The following is a 14,635-nucleotide window of genomic DNA, read 5'->3' as shown; positions in this document are numbered from 1 at the left end:
TTTTCAATGGGGTTCAAGTCTGGAGACTGAGATGGCCATTGCAAAATGTACATTTTGTGGTCAATTAACAATTTCTTTGTGGAATTTGATGTGTTTGGGGTTATTGTCTTGCTGGCCAAATATTCTGCCTCCTGGCAGAGGCAACCAGGTTTTTGGCTAAACTGTACTGGTACTGGATAAAGTTCATGATGCCGTTGACCTTAACAAGGGCTTTACACATTATTTTTTTGACGCCGAACCCACCACTGGTGTGTGTGGACAAAGAGCTGGCAACCTCATTTTATTTCTATGAGAAGAACACTGTGTCCTCTCCTGCTCACTTCTCATCTTTGGTTGAGTCTCCTCTCTCCTCTCATCCACCTATGGTACTTACCATGTTGTCCCAGGTGTTCACTAAGCCATTTTATAAGGCATTTTTACAATGTCTAAATCAAAGACTGTCACGATTGTTATATAAATAATCGGACCAAGGTGCAGCGTGAGTTCCACATTTATTACAGTGAAACTTCAAAACAACAAAGAATAAATGAACGTACAATACAAAGCGCACATAGGCACTCATACAAACAATATCCCACAACGCAGGTGGGAAAAGGGACACACTAAGTATCCCCAATTAGAGGTAACGATTATCAGCTGCCTCTAATTGGGAACCATACACGTACACCAACATAGAAATAAACTCACTAGAAATCCCCCTAGTCACGCCCTGACCTAAAACACCATAGACAACCACGAGGGCTCTCTATGGTCAGGGCGTGACAAAGACTGTATGTGGAGTCATTACACAAGAAAACAAACTTTGGACATTGGGGTCCCTTCCCTTTGTTCAACGTACAAGCTGGTGCAATAAACATCAGAAGTTCTTCAAAATATGAGAGCCTATTAAATCTGATTTGAAAATGTGTTGCTTCTCCTCAGATTTGTACACATATGATCTCACACATTTTAAAATCTAGTAATCAATTGACTAATGCAATGACTTCAAGTCCATATAAGTAGGTCAATGCAGTTGAGGATGCATCAAGTGTTGGGGTTGTCAATTGGGGGGGGTGTTGCCAGTCTTCTTAGAGCCTCTGACTTTAACACAAGGCTGAGTGGAAGTAACCAGCAGGGCTCAACCCTAGACTACAATCCATATCTCCACAAAACCCTGGGCTAACACCACATTCACATCTCCTGGAAAAATATTGCCTCTGGCTTTTTGTGGAAAGCAACAATTTCATCTTTGGGGCAATTTTAAAAGTATGTTGCAAATGCCTCTTCCTAATCCCTGTGAGGCGGGGATGGTCTCCACACTCTATCCTGAAGGATTTCTGCCTCCCCTGCTGCTCTTCCTATCCCTCTCTTCATCCTGAGGGGATTAGCCCACTGTGACAACCAGAGGACTGCTACATCCATCAGCCTGCTGGGAGGAGGGAGGAAGACATCTATTTTATCCTATTCTCTATACCACTGAATGATGATGATTATTATTATTATTATTATTATTATTATTATTATTATTATTATTATTATTATTAACTGGTATATGAAAAGTGTTGGGAGGAACACAGAGAACACTATTCTATTTTCCATACCTACTCTTGTTCTTTTCGGTACGTTACAGTGAATACTGTTCCCTGGTAGACCAGTGTGTATGTTAACACTGAGAGCTGAGGTGATTTGTTGTGTCCCCCCTGGTACGTTACAGTGAATACTGTTCCCTGGTAGACCAGTGTGTATGTTAACACTGAGAGCTGAGGTGATTTGTTGTGTCCCCCCTGGTACGTTACAGTGAATACTGTTCCCTGGTAGACCAGTGTGTATGTTAACACTGCGAATTGAGGTGTTGCTTGTTCTGATGTCTTGGTGAGTTGTCTTTCATTACCAGATCCACATATTTTCCAAGTATTGATTATGTGCAATTGAATGACAAGCCTTTGATATAACTGACAGTGTGATGTAAGTGTGTTTTCAGACATTATGCACCGAACATAGCCAATGACGATTTAAGTTAGCACCCCCGCACCTCTCTGATTCAGAGGGGTTGGGTTAAATGTGGAAGACACATTTCAGTTGATTGCATTCAGTTGTACAGCTGACTAGGTATCCCCCTTTCCCTTTCCCTTCCCATATGTAACGTTAGGTAATTATTGTCTGCTCCGTGCTCCATGTGTTCCAACAGTTGCTATTTTTGGGCGTCGTACTGTAGCCAGGTGGCCTGCCTAGCCTGCCTGGGTCGAGTAGAGAGGTGCACTCCCACTCTCGGTGCTCTGATTTAAATGATTTTAGTCCAAAACATCTGTTGCCTGAAAGCCGTAACTCACCCTGACTCTAAAGAGAAGCTTTGTGTTTTGCCTGGATGAGGGAACTGTTATTCCAGACTGCAGAGGAAGGCGACGGGAGCTGAGAGAGCTGGACTCCTAGGTTTTGCCCGCCTGCTCTTGTTTGCGGGAGGTTTTTTAGGCAGCTGGATGTCGAAACATTGTGACTTGTCAGGGAGAGAGGGATGGTTTACATTCCTGGTAACTGTCCTTTAGTCTTGGAATGTGCACATAAAGAAGAGCACATACGGACTGGTATAAAACAACTCTGTCTTACAATAACACTGAGACCTTCTGACTGAGCCGTGGTCGGTGCTACTGCTGGGGTGTTTATACTGTCTGTCTGTCTGTCTGTCTGTCTGTCTGTCTGTCTGTCTGTCTGTCTGTATCAGGGTAATTGCTGACATCAAGGTAGAAAACAACCACTTAATATGTAGTAATTAATGTTGTCTGTGTATGGTATTGAAAAAATGATCTTCTCTGGCTCTTCTTCCACAGTGCAAGTGGCTGGAGCAAGATCTCCTGCAGACGAGAGACTTCAGCAAACAAGCCAGACTTCAGCAAACAACTGAAGACACCTGACGGCCAAAAACAATGAAGAACGTGCTCCGAAGGTAAATCTAACCCCTCCTCTTCTTCGCCCCTGTCGCCGAAGAATCCCTGCACATTAAGACTACAAGCAGCACAGGTTACCCTTCTCTATGGTTGCGTTCCAAATGGCACCATTTCCTTATATAGTGCACTACTTTTGATCACAGGCCTGATTAAAAATCGTGCACTGTAAAGGGAATAGGGTGTCATTTGGGATGCTACCTAGCATGCCGCGTGTGTTTATATGGGTCTGTATACATTACCGTGTGTGTGTATATGGGTCTGTATACATTTGTGTGTATATGGGTCTGTATACATTTGTGTGTATATGGGTCTGTATACATTTGTGTGTATATGGGTCTGTATACATTACCGTGTGTGTGTGTATATATGGGTCTGTATACATTACCGTGTGTGTGTGTATATATGGGTCTGTATACATTACCGTGTGTGTGTGTATATATGGGTCTGTGTACATTACCGTGTGTGTGTTTAAATGGGTCAGTGTACATTACCGTGTGTGTGTTTAAATGGGTCAGTGTACATTACCGTGTGTGTGTTTATATGGGTCAGTGTACATTACCGTGTGTGTGTTTATATGGGTCAGTGTACATTACCGTGTGTGTGTTTATATGGGTCAGTGTACATTACCGTGTGTGTGTTTATATGGGTCAGTGTACGTTACCGTGTGTGTGTTTATATGGGTCAGTGTACGTTACCGTGTGTGTTTATTTTATTTTATTTCACCTTTATTTAACCAGGTAGGCTAGCTGAGAACAAGTTCTCATTTGCAACTGTGATCTGGCTAAGATAAAGCATAGCAATTCGACACATACAACAACACAGTTACACATGGAATCAACAAAACATACAGTCAATACACTACCGTTTGGGGTCACTTAGAAATGTCCTTGTTTTTTAAAGAAAATACACTTTTTTGTCCATTTTTTAAATAACATCAAATTGATCAGAAATACAGTGTAGACATTGTTAATGTTGTAAATGACAATTGTAGCTGGTAGCGGCTGATTTTTATGGAATATCTACATAGACGTACAGAGGCCCATTATCAGCAACCATCACTCCTGTGTTCCAATGGCACGTTGTGTTAGCTAATCCAAGTTTATAATTTAAAATTTTTAAAACAACATGCCATTGGAACATAGGAGTGATGGTTGCTGATAATGGGCCTCTGTACATCTATGTAGATATTCCATTAAAAATCAGCCATTTCCAGCTACAATAGTCATTTACAACATTAACAATGTCTACACTGTATTTCTGATCAATTTGAGCTCAGCTCAGTGCTGCTGTTTGCCAACAACTCAGCCTTTAAATATGGCCACACTCCTACTACAGTATGCTGGGCTATTATTTAGATACCAACCCCTTAACCGAAACCCGCCCTGCCCGACACACACCACATTTCCATTTTAGTCACAGGTATAATTGTATTGTTTATTCAACCACTCACTGTTTGCTTGTCTCCGAGCCTTGTTATCTAGTCTGGTGATCTAAAGCAATAGAGCTGTTAGTAGTAGTGGTAGTGGAGGTGGTACTGATGGTGGAGGTGGTACTGATGGTGGTGGTAGTGGAGGTGGTACTGATGGTGGAGGTGGTACTGATGGTGGTGGTAGTGGAGGTGGTACTGATGGTGGAGGTGGTACTGATGGTGGTGGTAGTGGAGGTGGTACTGATGGTGGAGGTGGTACTGATGGTGGTGGTAGTGGAGGTGGTACTGATGGTGGAGGTGGTACTGATGGTGGTGGTAGTGGAGGTGGTACTGATGGTGGAGGTGGTACTGATGGTGGTGGTAGTGGAGGTGGTACTGATGGTGGAGGTGGTACTGATGGTGGTGGTAGTGGAGGTGGTACTGATGGTGGAGGTGGTACTGATGGTGGTGGTAGTGGAGGTGGTACTGATGGTGGAGGTGGTACTGATGGTGGAGGTGGTACTGATGGTGGAGGTGGTACTGATGGTGGTGGTAGTGGTGGTGGTACTGATGGTGGTGGTAGTGGAGGTGGTACTGATGGTGGTGGTAGTGGAGGTGGTACTGATGGTGGAGGTGGTACTGATGGTGGTGGTAGTGGAGGTGGTACTGATGGTGGAGGTGGTACTGATGGTGGAGGTGGTAGTGGAGGTGGTACTGATGGTGGAGGTGGTACTGATGGTGGAGGTGGTACTGATGGTGGTGGTAGTGGAGGTGGTACTGATGGTGGAGGTGGTACTGATGGTGGAGGTGGTACTGATGGTGGAGGTGGTAGTGGAGGTGGTACTGATGGTGGAGGTGGTACTGATGGTGGAGGTGGTACTGATGGTGGTGGTAGTGGTGGTGGTACTGATGGTGGTGGTCGTGGTACTGGTGGTGGTGGTACTGATGGTGGTGGTAGTGGAGGTGGTGATGGTAGTACTGATGGTGATGGTAGTGGAGGTGGTGATGGTAGTACTGATGGTGATGGTAGTACTGGTGGTGGTGGTAGTGATGGTAGTACTGGTGGTGGTGGTAGTGATGGTGGTGGTGGTAGTGGAGGTGGTACTGATGGTGGAGGTGGTACTGATGGTGGAGGTGGTACTGATGGTGGAGGTGGTACTGATGGTGGTGGTAGTGGTGGTGGTACTGATGGTGGTGGTAGTGGAGGTGGTACTGATGGTGGTGGTAGTGGAGGTGGTACTGATGGTGGAGGTGGTACTGATGGTGGTGGTAGTGGAGGTGGTACTGATGGTGGAGGTGGTACTGATGGTGGAGGTGGTACTGATGGTGGTGGTAGTGGAGGTGGTACTGATGGTGGAGGTGGTACTGATGGTGGAGGTGGTACTGATGGTGGAGGTGGTAGTGGAGGTGGTACTGATGGTGGAGGTGGTACTGATGGTGGAGGTGGTACTGATGGTGGTGGTAGTGGTGGTGGTACTGATGGTGGTGGTCGTGGTACTGATGGTGGTGGTAGTGGAGGTGGTGATGGTAGTACTGATGGTGATGGTAGTACTGGTGGTGGTGGTAGTGATGGTAGTACTGGTGGTGGTGGTAGTGATGGTGGTGGTGGTAGTGATGGTAGTGGTGGTGGTAGTACTGATGGTGGTGGTGGTGGTGGTGGTTGTAGTGATGGTGGTAGTAGTTGGTGGTGGTGGTGGTGGTGGTATTAGTGATGGTAGTAGTAGTTGGTGGTGGTGGTTGTGGTGGTGGTAGTGGTGGTGGTGGTGGTAGTAGTGATGGTAGTGGTATTAGTAGTAGTAGTTGGTTGTGGTGGTGGTAGTAGTGGTGGTAGTAGTAGTAGTTGGTGGTGGTGGTGGTAATGATGGTGGTAGTAGTAGTTGGTGATGGTAGTAGTAGTTGGTGGTGATAGTACTGATGGTGGTGGTGGTGGTAATACATTACATTACATTTAAGTCATTTAGCAGACGCTCTTATCCAGAGCGACTTACAAATTGGTGCATTCACCTTATGATATCCAACAACCACTTTACAATAGTGCATCTAAATCTTTTAAGGGGGGGGTTAGAAGGATTACTTTATCCTATCCTAGGTATTCCTTAAAGAGGTGGGGTTTCAGGTGTCTCCGGAAGGTGGTGATTGACTCCGCTGTCCTGGCTTCGTGAGGGAGCTTGTTCCACCATTGGGGTGCCAGAGCAGCGAACAGTTTTGACTGGGCTGAGCGGGAACTGTGCTTCCTCAGAGGTAGGGGGGCCAGCAGGCCAGAGGTGGATGAACGCAGTGCCCTTGTTTGGGTGTAGGGCCTGATCAGAGCCTGAAGGTATGGAGGTGCCGTTCCCTTCACAGCTCCGTAGGCAATCACCATGGTCTTGTAGCGGATGCGAGCTTCAACTGGAAGCCAGTGGAGAGAGCGGAGGAGCGGGGTGACGTGAGAGAACTTGGGAAGGTTGAACACCAGACGGGCTGCGGCGTTCTGGATGAGTTGTAGGGGTTTATTGGCACAGGCAGGGAGCCCAGCCAACAGCGAGTTGCAGTAATCCAGACGGGAGATGACAAGTGCCTGGATTAGGACCTGCGCCGCTTCCTGTGTGAGGCAGGGTCGTACTCTGCGAATGTTGTAGAGCATGAACCTACAGGATCGTAGATAGTAATACTGATGGTGGTGGTGGTAGTAGTTGGTAGTAGTGGTGAGGGTGGTAGTAGTAGTGGTGGTGGTAGTAGTGGTGGTGGTGGTAGTAGTTGGTGGTGATAGTACTGATGGTGATGGTAGTGATGGTGGTGGTAGTAGTACTGATGGTGGTGGTGGTGGTGGTTGTAGTAGTAGTTGGTGGTGGTGGTAGTGATGGTGGTGGTAGTAGTACTGATGGTGGTGGTGGTGGTTGTAGTAGTAGTTGGTGGTTGTAGTAGTAGTTGGTGGTGGTAGTAGTAGTTGGTGGTGGTAGTAGTATTTGGTGGTGGTACTAGTAGTAGTAGTTGGTGGTGGTGGTAGTGGTAGTGGTGGTGGTAGTACTGATGGTGGTGGTGGTAGTACTGATGATGGTGGTAGTGGTGGTGGTGGTAGTACTGATGGTGGTGGTGGTGGTAGTGATGGTAGTAGAAGTGGTGGTAGTTGGTGGTGGTAGTGATGGTAGAAGTGATGGCGGTAGTAGTAGTGATGGTGGTGGTGGTAGTGATGGTAGAAGTGATGGTGGTGGTAGTAGTGCTGGTGGTAGTTGGTGGTGGTGGTAGTGATGGTGGTGGTGGTGGTAGTTGGTGGTGATGGTAGAAGTGATGGTGGTGGTAGTAGTAGTGATGGTGGTAGTTGGTGGTAGTGAGGGTAGAAGTGATGGTGGTAGTTGGTGGTGATGGTAGTGATGGTGGTGGTAGAAGTGATGGTGGTAGTAGTAGCGGTAGTAGTGATGGTGGTAGTTGGTGATGGTAGAAGTGATGGTGGTAGTAGTAGCGGTAGTAGTGATGGTGGTAGTTGGTGATGGTAGAAGTGATGGTGGTAGTAGTAGTGGTGGTGGTGGTAGTTGGTGATGGTAGAAGTGATGGTGGTAGTAGTAGTAGTGATGGTGGTAGTTGATGGTGATGGTAGAAGTGGTGGTGGTGGTAGAAGTAGTGATGGTGATGGTGGTAGTGATGGTAGAAGTGATGGTGGTGGTGGTAGTAGTAGTAGTGATGGTGGTAGTTGGTGATGGTGGTAGTGATGGTAGAAGTGATGGTGGTGGTGGTGGTAGTAGTAGTGATGGTGGTAGTTGGTGATGGTGGTAGTGATGGTAGAAGTGATGGTGGTGGTGGTGGTAGTAGTAGTGATGGTGGTAGTTGGTGATGGTGGTAGTGATGGTAGAAGTGATGGTGGTGGTGGTAGTAGTAGTGGTAGTAGTTTATTTAAAGGGACCATGTGCAATTTAAAAAACATTCAGAGAGTGAAATATGTTTGTACCAGAGTTAGCTAAACACAGCTAATTTTCATAATCTGCAGTCCCTAACTAAACATGGCTAACTAAATACACATCAGTAGTATAGTAGTATGGCAGTATAGTAGTACGGTAGTATAGTAGTATAGTAACATACAATAAATACACAACACATCTTAATACATCAAAAGACATTGAAAATTGAGTGCATTGTGTGTCCTGGCCACGTAGGTGATGGGATTTAGAATGACATCATCAACAATGTCACCCTCCAGTGAGGTACAGGGTAAACATGAGCCTATTTGTTTTTCTCCATTTATGGGAGAGAGACCTGTACAGCTCTTTTGTTGTCATTTTCTCCATGCATTTTTCTGTCAGACAAACATTTGCATTTTTATTTTCAGATGACTTCTCTCTCTGATTTTTTTTTTTTTAGGCGGGAACGGTGAAACAGACACATCAGAATGTTTGTTGATGAAATCAGTTAACAAGTTTGTGACTAGTTGGTGGTTTATGATGATGACTAGTTTAGAGGATTAGAATGATTTGTTCTGTTTCAACTGAACTAAGAGAACCTCTATCCAGTCTTCTTCTGCTCTTTCTAAAGGCTGCTGGCTGAAAGTATTTGTACTCTTCTACTTTATTTCTTAGAAGGTTTCTTCAATCTCCACTGGTGGCTTATTAAGAAATATATTACATTTTGTTATTAATGTAGCACTTGGTTTTTCTATAAATCCCCTTAATTATAGATTGGCTCCTGGGATTACAGAGCGGGGTTTTTAATTTAAAATGAAATGCGAACAGCTGTCGTAAAATTAGTCAGCAGTGCCGGGAACAGATCCACAAAACAATTGAAAACCTCACAGGTCTTTGATTCATCAATTGACATTTTACTTTAAAGAAACCAGCTAAGAGAAGATGACTGGGATTATTTAAACATAGAAAGGTCGGTGTCAAACAGTCCTCCCCTGCTGAAGTTCATCTTGACGTGAAGAGAATGTATTGATTTTAAATCATTGAATTTTTCTATGACTGCACAAAATTACTCTTTGAATAGTCATAACGTTACTGGTTTATTTAGTAAAGAATTATAAAATCAGGGAACATGGCCAACCCAACATTCCCAATTTGTTTACACTTTAAGATCCCTAGATTTGCATTTGATCATGCACCTTTTAACTGATCATATACTTTGTGTCCTTCCAAATTAGACATGCAAAATCCTTTACCATCATGTCAAGTAGAAGTATTATGGAAGAGCAGGCTGAATCTGAGCTGCTAGGGCCAGAGGAGGCAGTAGTCGTAATGATTAACTGCGTTAGCGAGCCAAGGAGAGGAGCATTGCAGTGCCATCACTCTGGGCTGTCAGTGCTTGAAGGAAAAGCTGGTGTGCAAACACAGGTGGTTCAGGGCTAGGGCAGCCACTACAACAGATCACTTGAGATGACCTGAGCAATGAGAATCCCTCAACCCCCGGCCCTCTCCTCTCCACCCCTGCCATTTCAGAGGGCACTAAAGTCACAGACAGCTACTCCGCTCAAGCCACGCACACACACACACACACACACACACACACACACACACACACACACACACACACACACACACACACACACACACACACACACACACACACACACACACAGAGCTTTAGGACCCACTTATAGAGCCTCCTTGAGAAGACTGCAGAACTGGTTCTCTCACAGGCATTCACAGATAAAAGGCCATAAAAAAGTGTTTTAAAAGCTTAAAATGGGAACTGATTCCCACAGCTTGATACTGCTGTTTGGTGAAAACATTATCATGAAGGCACAGTCATCATAGACTTGCTCATTAACTATGCCTCAGTTTAATGTGCATGCAGGTGTGTTACTTGACGCTACGGTCTAGTGTGTCAAGGGCTTAGTTGCCAGGTGTGGTCTTTGACTGTTACTCTCTTGAGTGGATGTCCATTATCATTAACAGGCGATGTCTTTGATATCCATTAACATGAACAGCTGATATCTTTGACTATTATCATTAACAGGTGATGTCTTTGATATCCATTAACATGAACAGCTGATATCTTTGATTGATATCCATTTAAAATGAACAGGTTATATCTTTGATTCCCAATATGGCTCTCATACTTTCATGGCCACCTAATCATCCCCAGTTTCCAATGGGCTCTTTTATCCCCCTTCCTCTCCCCTGTAACTATTCCACAGGTCGTTGCTATAAATGAGAATGTGTTCTCAGTCATCTTACCTGGTAAAATAAAGGTTAAAAAAACATTAACAGGAGATTCAGACTTGAGGACACAAGAAGGAAAGGCGGTGCAGTTTGACCCTAGTTTAAATGAAAGGTTAAATGAAATGATTCTAATGAAATGGTCACTACAGATAAATAAGATTATGGAGAATGTAGAGAACACAATCCAGAATAAAACATCAATAGATAAATATTTGATATTTATTTACATTGATCAACAAAATTCCACATCAGTCAATAGTTTGTTGTCTGTCATAACAGATGCATCTTTTCATAGATTGATATTCCCAGTTCCCACAGAGTGAGAAATGCCAGCCAGTCCCTGCTGCCAATCTGTTGCACTTTGGCCCCACCAGCCGACCACTGGCTGTCTGCCCTGCAACCTCCTGTACTGTACCTCTAAAAGGTCACGCTAGTTATTCTCCTTCACAGTACTGCCTTCATCATCACAACAGGTTAACCCGCTACTCTGTCAAACTCATTTGGATATTATTGTAATGAATGCTGATATAATGCATATGATTAAAAGAAACAGGCTTTGAAGTCGAGCTCTCCTCTCTGTTGGAGAAAAGTACATATTGACTTTAGAGGTTGGCCTCTTTTTGATGTTCTCTTTGACTTGGGAGACCTTGGTGCCAGTAATTAGAATGATGGTTCTGGAGACCCGAGGGGAAGCTGCATGTACTTATTTAGGCCAAAGGTGTTTATAGCAGCAGACCAGCCCCCAGCCCAGTGCTCATATGGTTTCATCTCACATGGTGACCACATTTAAAATACCCAAATGCGGGACAACAGGATGATTTTGCAGGACATTCGCGGGACAGTGTGCATTAACACATTTTTCTGGCAGCAATCCCCCCCCCCCCACACACACACACACACGCAAATCCCCCTCCCAATGCACTGAGCGAGCTAATTGAAGCACACCAAGTCTTTTCTTTTGTCTCAGCCACAACATTTGGTGAATGTTTGACAATTTGTCTGTGGAAACATATCTGGTTGGTCTCAGGGAATGTAAAACTGTAAGGAAGTGAGACTTTTAAAACGAGATTGAGTGAAGTAGCAGAAAATATGTTCAATGAGCAACTAATGATCATGGAGAGCCTTACAAGTTTGAGGAAATGACCTCATCCTTCGGTCTAATCTGTCAATTTGGTTAACTTTTGTAGCTCTTCGTTAGAAACAGCTGGAATTTTGCCCGAAATGCTTTGACAAATGTGATTGGTTGACGATACGACATTGGCCCACGTCTCGTCTTGCGCTGCGCAGAACATCAGATCTCACAACGATTGGAGAGGTGTTTAAATCACCAGTAGTCTACTATAGACTTATGATATATGTCTTGTCATAAGCGTAACGTGACTGCAAAAGAGACAGGTTGGAATGTTAATTCTCATCAAATCAATGAGAAGTCTGACTGAAACACGGGACAAATAAAAAATAATAATTGTAAATTGGTGTTTTAATTTGTTGATAATTTGCGGAACATGATTGTTTGGTTGTGGGACAGGGGCCAAGGAGCCAAAATGCACGACTGTCCCATAAAACCCGGGGCAGTTGGTCACCCTATTTCAGCCACTATCCAACCAAGTCATAGAAGTCCCCAAAAAAGGTGCTGCTTACCATTCTGCAGTTTAACAATAAAACAAATAGAGCTTGGGTCGTGTTCAGCAGTGAGAAAACGTTTTAAAAAGGAGTGAGGTACTACATGAATTTGTCCAATAAGAACACATATTTTCCTTTTTCCCGTGCCCTACTGAACACGACTCTGCTAATCCAATCATCTCTCCTGTCACTGTTAAGACAAAAGGTTCTCTCTCTCTCCCCCTTCTTCCCTTCTCATCACAGAGGCTATAGATTGCGGCCATGTACAGTATGGCCCTGCTCCCCTTGTTTATTCAGACCTCCATTGTTCCCTCCTCTCTTAGCTGTTGAGACCATCAATACATCTGTTTCAACGGCTGCTAATTAGCAGGGCATTTATTGTGGGCCAGGTTTAACCACAGGGTTGCCCAGCACTCTCACACAAAACCACACACAACCACACACTGTTTACCCAGCATCCCCTGCTCCCACCCACCGCCGTGATCAGGCCAGCCGGCCTCCCTTCCCTCGTCCCTTTGAACGGTAGTCCCTCTGAGTAGGTGCTGAGTGGGGAGACAATAGCGTGAATGGGATCTCCTCAGAGCAACCTCATTGTGTTAGAGGCTCCCTGTGTGCTTCTGGGACTGCTGGTGCTCTACATGCGCTGAATTAAAACGCTGTTAAAAGACATACGCTGCAGACATGGATAGTTATCTGTGGTGTGAGAGGAATCAACGACGTTACGCCTCCTCCGCCTCAGTAGGAAAACCACTTTGAGGAGCTGAAAAGATGTGATACTTCAGCTGCGTTTTAACGTGTTTGTGAACTGATTTATTACAAGTACCATTACTTGATTTTGACTAAAGAAATTATAATCCAGTGTTCAAAATGGAATGCATAATATGTCACATCAAAGTGTAAAACTGTTGATAAATCTGAAGTATCACGACAATTGAAATAGTCACAATACAATTTATTCTCACATGGAAACACGGATAAATAATATTTATTAAGCCACCCAAGCACAATGTCATTCAGCTCCATGTCCTGTAACTGTAGCTACTAACTGTGCTGTTCAAACTGGGATGTGATCTGACTGTCTGTCGTGTCAACAGGAGGAGCTGGAGATAGAAATCTATTTTGTAGAACAAATATGAATTGGGAAACGTGTTCGATCTATTCATTACATTTCTATCTGCATCGTTCTGAACCGTCTGTCTTTCTGTCTGTTGTTTTGTGTTGTTACCAGGAGGACGTAGAGGTGGTCCAGAGAGAGAGAGAGACAGGGCCCTGGAGCGCAGCCAACAGCTGGAGGAGGAAATACAAACACTATGCACGTGACACACACATACACTTCCTCTTTAAGATGTCTGTATCTGCATAGTGAAGGTTCTCCGATAACAGGAATATATGGTTTAGTGCTGCTTGAAACATTGGTATAATTTCTGCTAGGGTTATACAGCTCCAAATAGTGGATTTAAAGGCACAATCGTGAAATATGATAAGACTCATATTAGACTTAGATGTGACTTAGAATCTTAGTGGAAAGTCATTTATGAAATCAAATAAACCTGCTCACTCACTCGTGCATTTTTCCAATAGTACATTGTTATACCGTTGGTTTAGGGGACACAATTTAGTTCAACAAAAAAGTATCCCGTCATCATTATTGTGATAATTGTAAAATACTGAACCTAGTAATAAAGTATGTTGTTCCTGGGTACTTTCTGATCCCATTCTGCACAAATACTACTAGCCACAGAGCGAGAACTACACATTCATAGGACCACAGATCATTTCCATTTCATTTGGCTGAAAGGGTCGGGTAGCTATGATCGCACCCCATTCTAACTTCTTAATAAAAAATGGCTGCACAGCAAGACAGCTCATTGCTCTCCCGCTTATTAAAAATGGCTGAGAAACATGTTTTCGCCAGCTCTCCCTCCAACCTACTCATATTAACAGCTAAAACTAATCCTCATATGCATCGTTTTGCTCTAATTTCAGATATCTAAAGTAATTACACCCTAATTATAATATTAATCCATGAGAATTAATTATTAGAGGTTTTGGAAAATACAGAAAAAGGGTGCTTTTTATTTGGCTTTAGCTTTAATCGTCCGCCAATGACATTTGTTTTTGTAATTAGTCATTTAATGGAATAAATTGTGTGACAACCCCTTAAAAATAGAAGAGAACTGTGCAGCGGTGTAGCTGGCATGTCCTACCATCTATTTTCTGTTGGCTCAGAAAGTAGCCGATCTAGTTTGGTAACCTGCATCCTGTTCTCAATGTGTGTCATATCCTGATAGTTAGTTTTCTCTGCATCTCATCTGTCACGTGGTGGACTGTTAGGCTGGCATTGGTCACCACAGAGTGACTGGGATCTCTGAGAACGCTAGTAGGTTTTTATGGAGTGGCCCACCCCACCCTGGCTTTGCTCTGAGGAGACTAAGGATAGCGTTGTATTCTCCTTTTCTCAGACAATTTGCATTGTGTGAGAGTGGGAGCAAGAGAGAGAGAAAGAGAGTCTATTTCACTTGCCTTGGCAATGTAAACATATGTTTGCCAATTGA

At 44.0% G+C, this 14,635-nt stretch overlaps 1 long non-coding RNA gene across 2 annotated transcripts in view; it reads left to right on the top strand.

Annotated features, from left to right (window-relative positions):
- The window catches only part of LOC106611237 (mirror-image polydactyly gene 1 protein), an 82,501-nt gene extending 68,607 nt beyond the window's left edge, over positions 1 to 13,894 (top strand). Inside the window, exons 6-7 of one of the 2 annotated variants that reach the window (XR_006770990.1) lie at positions 2,805 to 2,920; positions 13,309 to 13,894. This is a non-coding gene — a long non-coding RNA (mirror-image polydactyly gene 1 protein). The remainder of the gene's footprint in view (positions 1 to 2,804; positions 2,921 to 13,308) is intronic. The other variant, XR_001330081.2, reaches the window with a different exon arrangement.
- Positions 13,895 to 14,635: the final 741 nt, after the last annotated feature.

The sequence above is a fragment of the Salmo salar genome, chromosome ssa09, assembly GCF_905237065.1.
Source record: "Salmo salar chromosome ssa09, Ssal_v3.1, whole genome shotgun sequence".
Taxonomy (NCBI): domain Eukaryota; kingdom Metazoa; phylum Chordata; class Actinopteri; order Salmoniformes; family Salmonidae; genus Salmo; species Salmo salar.
This window is presented reverse-complemented; position numbering and strand designations above follow the sequence as displayed.